We start from the raw sequence: 15,708 nt of genomic DNA on the forward strand, positions 1-15,708 counted from the left end.
CAGCCCGGAGAGGGGCCAGTCCTCTGCGAGCACGAGGGAGGGAATCCCCCCCTTCGCAGTCCCACCCGCGAGCCGGCCCCCCTTCCAGGGATCCGCAAGAAAAAATGGACTGGAGCGCCGGCCCGGGAGTCCGCACGTCCTTGCCCGAAGCTGGCGCCCTGCGCTCCGAGCGCGGGACTGGCAGAGGGACAAGTCCCCGGGACCGTGGGGCAGACCCTCTGTCTTTGTCCCCTGCCCCGCCCCGCGCCCCGGGGATTCCACGCAGCCAGAGAACCCGCAACAACTCCGCTTCCGCAACAACTCCGCTCATCTTGGGGTCAGAACTGGGGCCGGAGACCCTCGTGAAAACCCCAGTTTCCCCATCAGGAACCTGGAAAGTGACAAGGAACAAGCTCAACAGGGCCTAGTGGTCCTGACCGCACCCTCTCCCCCTTCAGGGTCAAATCTGTGCATCTTCCCAGTACAGAAGAAGTACCAAGGCTATCAGATCCTGGGCACCGAGGTGAGGACACCTCCAGAGGCAGCTGGTAGGTGAGAGTGAGGGAGATCATGGAATAACACTTAGATTCTTGTCTGGCTCTATCACTTACCAGCTGTGTGGTCATGCCTAGGTTACTTAACCTCTCTGAATCGCAAAGTTTCATCTGTTTTGAGGGTTCAATGAAATGAAGGCTACAAACTCCTGGTTAATGGTAGGAACTTCATAAATGTTTGTGGAATGAGTCTTGAACAGCTACAGACACCTGCAGTGACCCAGATGATGTTGAAGTCAAGCCTGAAGAAGGGAGGGAAAGAGACTCACTTCTTAGAGTGGCAAACAGCTGTTCTCCAGCTTCACTTCAGATTGGGAAAGGAAAATGGGCTAAAACTATAGTTAGTGGGAGTTAAGCTAGAGCAGAAAAGATGTACTGATTGTGTGTGTGTGGGGGGGGTGAGTAATCAAGACAGGCTGTGGAATCTCCCTCTTAGGAGAGAAGGGGGGACCCTGACTATTGAGTTTAAGGGCACAGGGTCATTTACGATGACAGGAGAATGGATGTAATGACCCCTAGAGTGTCCTGATGGCCAGGGAACAGGGATGGTGGGTAGCCAGAAAAAGTGGAGCAGTTGGGTTCGAAATGCCCAGTGTCTGGGTTCATTCAGCCAGAGTATTGCCAAGTTTGCAGGAGGCAAACAGCCATTTCCGAGTTGGTCCAGGGGCCCCCTCCAACCTCCAACCCCCTCTCAAGTCCCTCCCCTCTCCCCTCTGCCCTGAGCCTTCCCTGCATCTAACCGGCCCTTGGCTCTGCTCCGTGTCTAATCAAACAGCCCCAAATGCCGAAAACTCAATGTTTATTTTATTTTATTTTTTTACACACTTGCATAACTCTCTGACAAGCCACGCCAGGCATTGGGCTTTTTGTTTGGTTTTATTTTGTTGCATTTAGGAAAAAAGAGAGAGAGAGAGAGAGAAAAGAGAAGAAATAACACAAACCACACAGCCCTAGAAGCTGTCCTAGGCCAGGCAGTGGGCTCGGGTTTCCTGCCTGAGGAAAAGTCTGTGGAAGTTGGGGGGCCTAGCTACTAGGCTCAGGAATGAGTGAGAAAGGGAAGAAAGCCACCTGGGTCACAGAAGATAATGAATTAGAACCATGTGACAATAATGGGTGAATAAGAAAGAATGTTTCTTGTGCATCTAATGTATGCCAAGCTCTGTGTTTTGCATATATATTCTGTTACCTAATTTCGCAACCATTGTAATTCCTTTCTTTTTTCTTTTTCTTCCCCCCCCCCCATTTTTTCTCATAAATGTAAATTCAGAGCCTCAGAGACAAGTCAATTGCTCAGAGACACACAACCTGCAAGTGACCAGCCCCGTTCAGGTTATGCCAAATGAGTAGTTTCCCTGGGAAAGTTGTGTTGCTCTAAATTTGCATATGCTGTGCATTCTGCTTAGAAATGTCTTTTTCTCTAATCCTTCTTGTGCCATCCTTCAAAAGGTCTGTACCAAATTTCGCCTGACCACCTCAAATGTCAGCCTCCAAACCTTGTGTAGACCTGTACATCACCCATCATTGGTCAATGATGGTCTCTTCCACTGCAGTGTGAGTTCCTTAAGGTCAGGGACTGTGTCTGATTTGTCCTTATGATTCCAGCACCATGGACATACTTAACCAACATTCAGTAAACTGAACCTCCAGATGACCAGGACTGTACCTTTGTAGGTCCTGCAGGCTTACTCAGATGATGTTACAGGTCACTAGCTGTAATTACCCAGGCCAAGATCATCATTCTCATTAGAGACCAAAGGTCAGTGGACCTGGGCCAGGGTTGTAGCTCCTAGAGATTAGGAAAGTTCCTCACACTTTATGTCACTTTGCAAGACAAGAATTATTTGACCACCTTCATTGTCACTGTATCACAATACTTTCAGCTATAATAGAAGACCAATTCAAACTAGCTTAGACAATAGGAGTGAATTATTATTTGAGTATCAAGAAGGGCTGATATAGGAATGGTCTAGTAACTCAACAACCCCATCAAGAATCAAGTTCTTTCCCATATTTTCATTCTAGCACCCTCAGTGTGCTGGTCACAGCCCTCATGAGAAAAGATGGCTGCAGGAGCTCCAGACACCACATCTTCACCCACCAAGTCCAGCAATTAAGTCCAGCTGTCTCTTTTTAATAGTTAATGGGATTACATGCCCACCAATGAACCAATCACAGACAAGAGGGATCACGCTGCTAAAATTAGTTTAGACCAGTAAGGATTCACCTGAATTACCTGTGGAAGAGTCTTCACAGACAAAAGCAGAACTCTGTCAGCACTGAAGAAGGCTTTTGAATTGGAAACTAATGGCATCTGTGATCATTACTGTTACTCTAGAAAAAGTTGACTTTGTTATGGTCAATTTACAGGCTCCCCTGCAAACTCTAGTCTCCATAACTCTGTTGTTCTCTGAAATATTTCTTTCCCTTTCTTTCTTTCTTTCTTTCTTTCTTTCTTTCTTTCTTTCTTTCTTTCTTTCTTTCTTTCTTTCTTTCTTTCTTTCTTTTTCTTTCTCTCTTTCTTTCTTTTTTCTTTCTCTCTTTCTTTCTTCTTTCCTTCCTTCCTTCCTTCTCTCTTTCCTTTCTTTCTTTCTTTCTTTCTTTCTTTCTTTTTTCTTTCTTTCTTTCTTTTTTCTTTCTCTCTTTCTTTCTTTTTTCCTTCCTTCTTTCTTTCTTTCAGAAGAAGAAGAAGAAGTCTTGCTCTGTTGCCCAGGCTGAAGTGCAATGATGCGATCTTGGCTCACTGCAACCTCAGCCTCCCAGGTTCAAGCAATTCTCCTGCCTCAGCTTCCCAAGTAGCTGAGATTACAGGCACGCCACCACGCCCAACTAATTTTTTTTTTTTTTTTTTTTTTTGTATTTTTAGTAGAGACCATGTTGGTCAGGCTAGTTTCGAACTCCTTATCTCAAATGATCTACCCACCTCAGCCTCTCAAATTGTTGGGATTACAGGCATGAGCCATTGTCCCGGCTAGATCTTGTCATCCTTTCTTTCATGGAGGCAATATAGCATAATGGCTAAATGCATGGACACTAGAATTGGCCCTGAGTTTGAAGCCCATCTCTACCACTGACTAGCTTAATGTCCTTGGGCAAGTCACCTCACCTCCCTGAGCCTCAGTTTCTTCATCTGTTAAATAGGTATAGTAACAATATTAACCCACCACAGTTCTTATAGGGATGACCTAAGATAATGCATTTAAAGAGCTTAGCACAAGCTTAGGAATTATAGTAAGTACTTAGTACATGCTGGCTCTTCTTACTAGCTATAATTTGGTTAGTGCCTTTATTAGATATCAACTGAGCACTATTGTATCCCAGGCACAGGGCTGGAAATGGAGGTTAGAGAAATGAGTATCATACTGTCTGTCTTCCTAAGGAACTCCTGGTTTAGTGAGGAAGGCAGACTCAAGAGCCTGGTGAAAGGGTAAATGAGGCAGAGTGGTGGGACAAAGTAAGGGGTGACCGTGACTCCTTAAGGGAATCTGAGAAGGCTTCTTCAGGGAAGAAATGCTTGAAAGATTTATTGGCATTTTCTAGGCACTCATGATCAAAAGGCGTTCCAGGCAGAGGGAATGGCAGGTGCAAGGGCCCGGAGGCCTGCTGCATCATGTTGCCCTTAGTGCTGTAAGTAGTTCTGCATCATGGATATTTTGGATGAGAGAGGTGGAGAGGTGGGGAAGAGGGCAGCAGATGGGGTCTTTCCAAAAGGACCTTATGGTACCAGGCCAAAGAGCAGGAACTTTACCCTGAGGGCAAGGGCAGCCCCTGAGTGTCGATGAGGCAGAAAGGCAGGACCAGAGTTGTGCTTTAGAAGTGTCTTGCCACTCTGGTGAAGGCTGAATTTGAAGAGGCGAGACTGAAGGGAATGAGGGGCCCCCGTAAGCAGTAATAAAGTATATCATTCCCAAGAACACTGCCCAACTCCTCCTTCTTCCTCTCTCTCCACCTCCCTCCCAGGGGGCCTGCTGTGTCCTCTGGAGCCCCATACCAGCAGAAACACACCTCTCAGATTCTCCACCTTGTTGTGAGTGAGTTCGGGGTCCTCTAACACACACCAGGGATGCCATCCCCTTTGCCCAGCAAAGTCTGGCAAAACCACTCATTCTCCCTCACGAGGGTGTGGCATCTGCCTCATTCCACACCGCCCCCCTGCCCTCCCTTTTGTAACTGTTCCTCCTGTTCTACCTTCCTGCTCTCCTCACCTGGGTTATTTCCCTCATGCCCTGCTGTGCTTTCTTTGCTCACACAGGACCTTGGCATCTGTCTCGACGCCCTCTTCTCTGTGGCAGACTCAAGCATCATGTTGGGGACCTCATGTCAGTGCTACTCCCAACACCTCTGGGATCTCCTGGACTAGGTCGATACTCTTGTCCACTCCACTTTCGTCTCCCATTCACATGGCCACCCCCTCTTGACCTCATCAAAACTACTCCATCCCTGAAATCATAGGCTTCAAGATCCTCAGACCCCCAACTCTAACCTTCTTCTGCTCCCAATCTCTCATGCCCTTCCTTCTAATTCAGATTCTTGGCATTTCACCTGCCGGATGACGATTTCTGCACTGGCCTTGCCTCCACATCTTAACTGCCCCACAAACCCCCTGCCAGTTCCTGCTGAGCTCCTCTGGACAGTCCCCCAGCTACCTAGGACAGTGCCACTGCAAATCCACAGCTAGCCTCCACTGGGGCTTCAGCAAGCCCACGATGACCATGCAGACTTCCCCTTCCAGCCCCTCCCAGCCTCTCACCCCCTCCTAGCCCTCATCATCAAGCAGCTAAGATGGCCAAGATTGACCCCTTTCAACTCCCTGCCCCTAAACTTAAACTCTTGAGCCCTGCACAGAAACTCTTTCTCCCCAGATTTTCTCCTTGGAAACAGCGATGAAGCCGATAAAGCAGGAAACTGGGAGTTGTTTTGCATTCTTCTCTCTCTCACCTCCCACATCCATTCTATTGGCAAATTCTGTTGGATCTGCCCCCAGAACCTTTCCTGCTTTAAGTCAGTTTTGCTGCTTACCTGGCCCATTGTTAGTGTCCCTTCCAGGTTGCCCCACTCCCACTCTATCCCCCACCAACACAGGCTTCACGCAGTAGCCAGAGTACACTAACAATTATAAAGCAGATCCCATCATTTACTCCCCTGCTTCAACCTTCCAGTGATTTTCCATCACACTTAGAACCAAATTCAAACACCATCCCTTATAAGGCTACATCCCTCCAGCTTCATGCATCGCCTCTCTCTCTACTTCAGCCCTATCAGGCGTCTTTCAGTTCTTTGGCAATTCCAGACTCTTTCTCATCCCAGGGCCTTTGCACGGGTTCTCTGCCATCTTGTCCTTCCCATAACTCTTCATATGGGCCATTTCTTTTCTTCCTTTTTTTTTTTTTTTTTTGATTAAAAAAAATTTTTTAATAGAGGCGGGGTCTCACTATATTGCCCAGGCTGATCTCAAACTCCTGGGCTCAAGCAATCCTCTCACCTTGGCCTCCCAAAGTACTGGGAGTGGGCATGAGCCGCTGTGCCCAGCCTCTTTTCTTCCTTCCAATCTCCACTTAAAAAATATTTTGTTAGAAGGGCCTCCCCTGACCTCTCCATCTGAGTAGCTCCACCACTATTTCATATCACAGCTTCCTTTCTGTTGCAGTGCATGTTGTATTTGTTTGTTGGTTTTATTTTGATTTTAGAGACAGGGTCTCACTCTGTTACTGAGGCTGGAGTGCAGTGGCACAATCATAGCTCATTCGTCCACCTCAGCCTCCCAAGCAGCTGGGACTACAGGTGCATGTCACAATGCCCAGCTAATTTTTTACTTTTTTTTTTTTTTTGTAAAGATGGTGTCTCACTGTGTTGCTCAGGCTGGTCTTGAACTCCTGGCCTCAAGTGATCCTCCCACCTTGGCACTGGGATGACAGGCATGAGCCGTGATACCTGGCCCTATTTTGCATTTTGTAGCCATTTACTCGCATGTTCCTGTGCTAGACTCCAGTTCCCAGACCTTCCATGTGAAAGAGTCCCCTTCCTTTCCACAGTTCTCACTCTCCCGGCATGATCCACGGCTAAGGTCAGCAGCAACCTCCTTATCACCGCAGTCTGTGGTTCCTCTGTCTTCTTCCTTCTCTATCCCTCTGTAATTCTGGACACCTCCACCTTCTTGGAATGCTTTTCTCCACTGTCCTGGTTCCTGTTTCCCTGTATATCTGTCCACCTGCCCTCCCAGCCCTTAACTGTGGACAAACCCTGGGTGATTCCCGGCTGTCTGCCTTTCTTGTCAACCATGAACTAATATAGCAGAAAGCACAATTCCCAATAGTAAGAAAAGTAGGTGTCAAGTTGGCTAGGCCATGGGAAAAACATTGTACTTTTTGTTTCTCTGCAAGTATTTTTTCAGTGGGAATAATACTGAAATCGATAGACTTTGAGTAAAGCAGATTACCTTCCATAATGTAGGTGGGCCTTATCCAATCAGATGAAGGCCATAAGAGGAAAGAATGAACTTCCCTGAGCGAGAAGAAATTCTGCCTTTGGACTTGAACTGCAATACCAGCTCTTCCTTGGGTCTCCAACCTGCCAGCTCATCCTTGCAGATTTTGGATTTGCCAGCCTTTATACTCATGTGAGCCAGTCCTTAAAATTCAGTCTCTCTTTCTCATTGGCTCTGTTTCTCTGGAGAACCCTGACTAATAGAGTAGGTGCTAAATAAATCTTAACTTAAAAAATCCCAAACTCTTTCCTTAGTGAAATCTTTCTCACAGATCCAAATATGAGGTCTGAGAGTCAGGACACCCAAGTTCTAGTTCCAGGTTTGCCACTTGCTGGCTGGATGATCTTATCCAAGTCTCCTGACGTCTGTAAACCTGCCTGTCCCTTAGTCTTTCCCACCTCCATCAACAGCACCTCCAGCTATCCAGATAATCAGATTAAAACCCCAAGAAGTCATTCTTCTAGATTGCTGTCTTTCCTTTATTCCCCGTTCCTGATCATCAGCAAATTGTTTCACTTCCACCTCCAGAGTGGATCCATGTGTCAGACTCCATCACCTGGTCCAAGCACCACTGTCACCTGCCTGGGTGATGCCTCAGACCTGCTGCTTATCTCTCAGCTTCCCTTTTTCCCCCACAGTCCACAGCAGCCAGGGTGATTTTTTAGAAATATAGATCAGATCGGCCGGGCGCGGTGGCTCACGCCTGTAATCCCAGCACCTTGGGAGGCCAAGGCGGGCGGATCACGAGGTCAGAAGATCGAGACCATCCTGGCTAACACGGTGAAACCCCGTCTCTACTAAAAATGCAAAAAATTAGCTGGGCGAAGCGGCGGGCGCCTGTAGTCCCAGCTACTCGGGAGGCTGAGGCAGGAGAATGGCGTGAACCCGGGAGGCGGAGCTTGCAGTGAGCCGAGATCGCGCCACTGCACTCCAGCCTGGGCAACAAAGAGAACCTTGTCTAAAAAAAAAAAAAAAAAAAATATATATATATATATATATAGATCAGATCATAGCACTTGTACTGGTTTCCTATTGCTGCTATAACAAATTATAACTTACTGGCTCCAAATAACACAGGCTTATTATTTTACAGTTCTAGAAGCCAGAAGTCTAAAATAGGTTGTTAGGGCTGCATTCCTTCCAGATACCTTAGGAAGATCTGATTCCTTGCCTTTTCCACCTTCTAGAAGCCACTTGCATTCCCTGGTTCACAGCCCCCTCCTTGCATCCCTTTGACCTCCACTTTTGTTATCACATCTCCTCTGACTCTGACCCTCTTGCCCGCCTTTTATAAGGACCCTTGTGCTTCCACAGTGCCCACCCAGATAAGCCAAGATATTCTCCCCATCTCAAGCCTTAATAGCATCTGCAAATCTCTTTGTGATGTGAGGTAACATATTCACAGGTTTGGGGGATTAGAATGGAGACATCTTTGGAGAGTTGTCTACCACAGTACTCTTAAATCCTTCCAGTGGTTCCACATTGCTCTTAGAATTAAAGCCAGACATCTCACCTGACTTATAAAACCCTCAGGAACCTACCCCTGCTACCTCATTCTGCCCACCTTGGCCTCCTTGCTGTTCCTTGAGTGCACCAAACCCAATTCTGCCCCAAAGTCTTTCTTTTGCTTTTCCTTCTGCTCTGAGTGCTCCCTCCCAGACCTGCATGTGGCCTGCTCCTTCTTGTCGTTTAGGTCTCAGCTCAAGGGTCACTTCTCAGAGAGGCTTTCTGTTGTCTAAAGTAGCTCTAGTAGATCATCTCATATTGTTTTCTTCATAGTGCCTTATCTCTGCTTGACTTTTTCTTGTTCACTGTAGATTGAGCATCCCTTATCCAGAATGCTTGGGACCAGAAGTGTTCCTGATTTCAGATTTGTCTGGATTTTGGAATGTTTGCATTTTGCTGATTCAGAATTCCAAATCCAGAAATCAAAAATCCAAAATGCTCCAAAGAGCATCTCCTTTGAATGTCATGTCTATGCTCAAAAAGTTTTGGATTTTGCAGCATTTTGGATTTCGGATTTTTGAATTTGTGATGCTCAACCTAAATTTGTTTGTTGTCTGCCTGCTACATAAGAATGCAGGCATCTTCAAAGCTGGGACCTTCAGGAGATCGAGACCATCCTGGCTAACATGGTGAAACCCCGTCTCTACTAAAAAATACAAAAAACTAGCCGGGCGTGGTAGTGGGCGCCTATAGTCCCAGCTACTCCAGAGGCTGAGGCAGGAGAATGGCGAGAACCCGGGAGGCGGAGCTTGCAGTGAGCTGAGATCCGGCCACTGCACTCCAGCCTGGGCGACAGAGCGAGACTCCGTCTCAAAAAAAAAAAAAAAAAAAAAAAAGCTGGGACCTTGTCTTTCCTGAATCCCCAGCACTGGAACTCAACCAGTATTTGCTGCTATGTCAATGAGTCCCAGTTTTCTCATTTTCACTATGGGTATAATAATACCTTTTGACTCATCAAGTTTCTTTGAGGAGCAAAGGAAATAATAATAGCTACAGTTTTTAGTGGTCAATGATGAGTTAAGCACTGCACCAGGAACTTTACACTTAAGATGCACTGTTCATGTCTTAGTTCAAGGCCATGTGGTTGCAAGGAACAGAAACCCTCTCAAGCCAGTTCAAGAAAAAGGAGGCTTATTGGAAGGTTGTAACAGACAACCTGGTAAACATCCAAGGAGAGGGTAAAATGTGGGAGAGACAGGCTGCTTATCACCCTGCATCACTCCTTCCAGGGGCAGCATGGTCCCTTATCACCACTTTTTTCTGTGCAACTGGGCCTTCTCTCTGAAGACTAGCTGCTTCTGCTTCCACATGGTCACTTATGGCTCAAAATGGCCTCAACTCTCTGTGAGCTTATGGCGTAGCTGCTTCGTAGCTACTGTCTCTCAGAGGCCTAAACCTCATTCCAGGGAGAGAGAGTCCAGTTGCCCTGGATTGAACACCTTGTTGACCCCGGTGCCATCACCTGTGGACAAGATGATGAGGTCATGAGCCCTGTGTGGCTGCCTGGGCGTATGCCCTCAGAAGGGACTGTGGATGGGACACCATCCCAAAGAAAGAAATATGACTGGGCAGGCACCCCAAAACATGTCCGCAGTAGTGCAAAGCACTGAGCACACACTCCAGCTCAGCTCTCAACTGACATGAGTTCCGTCTTTTCCAACCACCTTTTCAGCTACTAGTTCAGAGTCCTCTGGCTCCCTAATAAATACATCTCCAGCTTGGTTCTTATCTTCACACCAGTCAATACTTTAAGTTGCCTGCGGCTTATTTCCAGCACATGTATCCTGCTAGTTCTTCAAATTCAACCTAAGAAAAGCTGGATTACTCTTCCTCCAGAAACTGGCTCCTCTCCATTTCCTGCCTCTGACACAGCCTGACTCTTTCAGGCAGCCTCACGCTGAGCCCTTGGATCTGCTATTGGCCATCTCAGTGCCTTGGGAAGAGGTCTTTGCCTCCCTGTCATCTCCCTCCACTGTCGGTCTCCATGTTAACCCATGGCACAGCAGAGCAAGACAGCTGAGGTACTTTGGAGTCAGACAAACCTGGGTCCGATCCCAGCTCTACCTCTTAATCTTGTTTTGTTTTGGTTTTTTTTGTTTGTTTGTTTTTGTTTGTTTTGAGACAGGGTCTTGCTCTTTCACCCAGGCTGGAGTTTAGTGTCACCTTCACGGCTCACTGCAGCCTTGACTTTCTGGGCTCAAATGATCCTCCCGCCTTGGCCTCCCAAGGAGGTGGGTCTACAGACACATGCCACCAGATGTGGTGACATCTGGTTATTTTTTGTATTTTTTTTTTTTTTGGAAAGACAGGGTCTCATATTGCCTAGGCTGGTCTCGAACTCCTGAGCTCAAGCACTCCTCCCTCCTCAGCCTCCCAAAGTGCTGTGATTACAGGTGTGAGACACTGTGCCCTGCTCCTTTTAATTTTGCGATCTTGGCAAATCTCTCTCTTTCTCTCTCTGTCTCTCTCTCTCTCTCTCTCTCTCTTTTTTTGAGACTGAATCTTGCTCTGTTGCCCAGGCTGGAGTATAGTGGCGTGATCTTGGCTCACTGCAACCTCCACCTCCCGAGTTCAAGCGATTCTCCTGCCTCAGCTTCCCCAGTAGCTGGGACTACAGGCATGCACCAACACTACCGGCTAATTTTTTTTGTGTGTATTTTTAGTAGACACAGGGTTTCCCCACATTGGCCAGGCTGTTCTCAAACTCCTGATCTCAGGTGATCCACCTGCCTCAGCCTCCCAAAGTGCTGAGATTATAGGCGTGAGCCACTACTCCTGGCCAAATCTCTTGAACTTGATAGGTTAAGTGTCCTCATGTGTCCAATGGTGATAATTATAATTTCTGCTTTACAGGGTTGTCGTAAGAACTGATATAATGCATGTAAAGCCTGCAGATCCACATTTTCTCAGTGATTGATTGATTAGTTTCCAGCAATGTGCCAAGAAAACAAAGATAAGTAAGATATGGTCCCTGGTTTTAATAAACCTGAAGTTTCTTCACAAGTCTGTGTCAAACATGGTAATACCTTTCTTACTCCCTGCCTGACGAGGCCCTTCTGGCAATACATTATTAAAATTAATGGTTAACTGTGTTATATAACATTAATTATATGTAAGTATACGTTATATATAATATGTAAATGTATATTATACATAATATGTAATTATCTATAACTAGTCTCCAGTTATAAGAGCAATTTGTGATTTTTTAGAAAACACAGGGGAGGGTTAGAGTTACCCTAATCCCTCCATTGTGGTAGAATTCATTCCTTCCAGATACGCTGCTTGGCAACAATTGTATCACACGCCACATACGTCTGGATCAAGTGTTACTTTGCAAGTATTCAGCTATGGCATTAAAGATGCTTTCAAGAACCCTTTTGAATGGCTTCTCTAGGTGACACAGCAAATGGTGAGTAGCGACACACATTTATCCTCTCCTCCATTATTAGAGATGTGGGTGGGTTTTTCTCTCAGTGATAAACAATGCAAAATAAACATTATTATTCAGGGGTTCACTTTTTATTTATTTATTTTATTATTATTGTTATTTTAGATATGTTATCTTGCTCTGTTGTCCAAGCTGGAGTGCAGTGGCAAAATGTCAGCTCACTGCAACCTCCACCTCCCAGGTTCAAGCCATTATCCTCCTGCCTCAGCCTCCCAAATAGCGGGAATTGCAGGCGCCCACCACCACACCTGGCTAATTTTTGTATTTTTAGCAGAGACAGGGTTTCCCCATGTTGGCCCAGCTGGTCTCAAACTCCTGACCTCAGGTGATCCACCTGCCTTGGCGTCCCAGAGTGCTGGCATTACAGGCGTGAGTCACCACACCTGGCCAAGGATTCACTTTAGTCCAGATCTTTTATACCTGTTGTTTTACTTTGTGCTCACGACAACTCTGTGAGCATTGGGGTACATTATTATCCCCATTGTACAGACAAGGAGATAGAGGGCTTGGCCAATTTGGTAGCTCCCCTAAGGTGGCCCAGTGGCAGCCTCTGGGTTTGGATCCACGTCTGTGTGAACTGTTTTTTTTTTTTTTTGAAATGGAGTCTCACTCTCTTGCCCAGGCTAGAGTGCAGTGGCTCGATCTCAGCTCACTGCAAGCTCCACCTCCCGGGTTCATGCCATTCTCCTGCCTCAGCCTCCCGAGTAGCTGGGATTGCAGGCGCCCGCCACCACGCCCGGCTGATTTTTTGTATTTTTAGTACAGACAGAGTTTCACCGTGTTAGCCAGGGTGGTCTCAATCTCCTGTCCTCGTGATCTGCCCGCCTTGGCCTCCCAAAGTGCTGGGATTAAATAGGTGTGAGCCGTGCCTGGCCTCTGTGAACTGTTAATACCACCTGGCTCAGCCTTGTCCATGGTTAGTGCTATAAACTCGATTTATTTTTGCAGTGCTGCTGTGACTACTTTCAAGGCTTTTTGTCCACACTGCAAACATGCTCTCCAGCCTCCAGAACAGTGTCCGGCATGTGGTATGTGCCTGATAAATATCAAACTAATGACTGAAAATGGTGGCAGTATACGAGCTTGCCTTTTTCACTATGATAGTACCTACACTGGGGATTCTTGATAAAGAAAAAAGACGGAAATGTTATTGTAACTCTAATTTGCGCTTCTGCCGGGTGTGGTGGCTCACGCCTGTAATCCATGCACTTTGGGAGGCCAAGGTGGGGGGATAACTTCAGGCCTGAAGTTCAAGACCAGCCTAGCCAACATGGCAAAACTCTGTCTCTACTAAAAACACAAAAGTTAGCCGGGCATGGTGGTGGGTGCCTGTAATCCCAGCTACTCAGGAGGCTGAGACAGGAGAATCACTTGAACCTGAGAGGCGGAGGTTGCAGTGAGCCGAGATTGTGCCACTGCACTCCAGCCTGGGCAACAGAGTGAGACTCTGTCTCAATAATAATAATAATAATAATAATAGTAATTTGCACTTCTTTGATTATCGATGAGATGAAATGTGTTTTACAAATACCCACCACTACATATTTATAATTTCTGGCTTGTGGATTTTGCTATCCATATTATTTGCCCTCATTGTCTCTATCATGAGACCCCATTAATGTACTGGGGTCTCTGTGGGGTTTTTACGCCTTAAGTTGTGTAAGATTATTATATGGCAAGAATATTAACTATTTGCTTGTCACGTTAATTGTAACTATTTCCTCCAACCTGTTGTTTGCTTTTTATCTGAGATTACATTATTCTGTCCCACAGGATTCCTGAGTATGCATCTCCTGGGTAAACCATGAGTCTCAAAAAGTAGGCAGCAAACTGGACCCAGTGGCACACGTGTGGAATCCCATCGGGCCTTGGGAGGCCAAGGCAGGAAGTTGCTTGAGGCCAGGAGTGCAAAACCAACATGGCAAGACTCCATCTGTATAAGAAATAAAATAAATTGTCCAGGTATGGTGGTGTGTACCTGTTGTTCCAGTTACTTGGGAGGCTGAGGTAGAAGGACCACTTGAACCCAGGAAGAGAAAGATCCACAGCCTGGGTGACAAAGCGAGACCCTGTCTCAAGAAAAAAAAAAAAAAAAAGTAGGTAGCAACTGTATCTCGGACTTTTCCTCTCTCAGACCTTTGTCAGGGGTCTGACCACAAAGTTGTGTTTTTTGTTTATTTGTGTTTTGTTTTGTTTTGTTTTGTTTCTTTTTTTCTTTTTCTTTTTTTGAGATGGAGTTTCGCTCTTGTTTTCCCAGGCTGGAGTGCAATGGCGCAATCTTGGCTCATTGCAACCTCTGCCTCATGGGTTCAAGCGATTCTCCTGCCTCAGCCTCCCAAGTAGCTGGGATTACAAGCGTGTGCCACCACGCCCAGCTAATTTTGTATTTTTAGTCGAGACGGGTTTCACCCTGTTGGTTAGGCTGATCTCAAACTCCCGACCTCAGGTAATCCACCCGCCTTGGCCTCCCAAAGTGCTGGGATTACAGGCATGAGCCACCATGCCGGCTGTTTTGTTTTGATTTTTGAGACAGGGTCTCGCTCTGTGGTCCAGCTGGAATGCAGTGGTGTCATCACAGTTCACTGCAGCCTCGACCTTCCAGGCTCAAGCCATCCTCCCACCTCACCCTCTCAAGTATCTGGGACTACAGGCTTATAGTCCACCACATCCGGCTAATTTTATATGTTTTGTAGAGACAGGGTTTTGCCATGTTGCCCAGGCTGGTCTCGAACTCCTGGACTCAGGCAATCCTCCTGCCTCAGCCTCTCAAAGTTCTGGGACCATGGGCGTGAGCCACCACACCCAGCCGCAAAGTAGATTTCTAATAAAATTTTCTCCAGGCTCACCCAGCAAAAGTGCACTTGATGGACACTGTCACTTCTTTTGAGCAAGGCTCCCCAAGATAGAAGGCATCACCATTTCCATTTTGCTGATAAGAAAACAGAGGCACATAGAGGCTAAGTGACTTGCCCATGAGCACACTGATTGTAGTGGTCAAGCCTTGATTTATATCCTGTGCTTCCTCCATCACGTGGAGTTGCTGGGGGTAAAGCCCAGGTCAGCGACAGGCAGCTGGTACAAGTCCCAAGCCCCTTTTCCTTGCTGGGTTGGACTCATGGCCTTGGCTAAGCTGTTGTTCTGCCCAGTGTCTAAGAGAGAGAGAGAGAGAATAAGTGTGTCTATGTGTTGCATAGGATGAGGGGAAGCAATTGGACTGAGACTGCATCGTGGAAGGCCTTGGAGGCTGAGCCTGAGAGTCAGATTTCATTCTGTAGAATACGTAGAATAAGCATAGTCAGATTCTCCACCACATCCTCTCCCCTTCCCAGAAAACAAGAACCAACCCCACCCTGACTGTGGAGCCCATAACTGGGAAGCCTGAGACCCTGGGCACTTGAGAAATACCTGACCATCAGCTCTCCTCTACCTCACAGAGGAGGGAACCAGGCCCAGTGAGGGGCGGTGACTCAGCCAAGCTCACACTACAACTTAGGGATTAGAACCCAGGTGTCCAATGCCCAGCTGAAGACCCTATCTTCTAATCACTCAGCCCCTCTAAACACAACCAGGGTATCTGTGAGCTAGCGTGAAGCACTTATTCTCTCACCCACTTATTTCATTTATTCAATTAGTATTTCTTCCTTTTTCATCATCTCTGAGAAGCTGTGACTATTCAATTAATATTTATTAAGCATTTACTATATTTTAAGTTCTAAACTAAATCAAAACTAAAGCTA

Source organism: Papio anubis, chromosome 1 (genome assembly GCF_008728515.1).
Source record: "Papio anubis isolate 15944 chromosome 1, Panubis1.0, whole genome shotgun sequence".
In the NCBI taxonomy this organism is placed as follows: domain Eukaryota; kingdom Metazoa; phylum Chordata; class Mammalia; order Primates; family Cercopithecidae; genus Papio; species Papio anubis.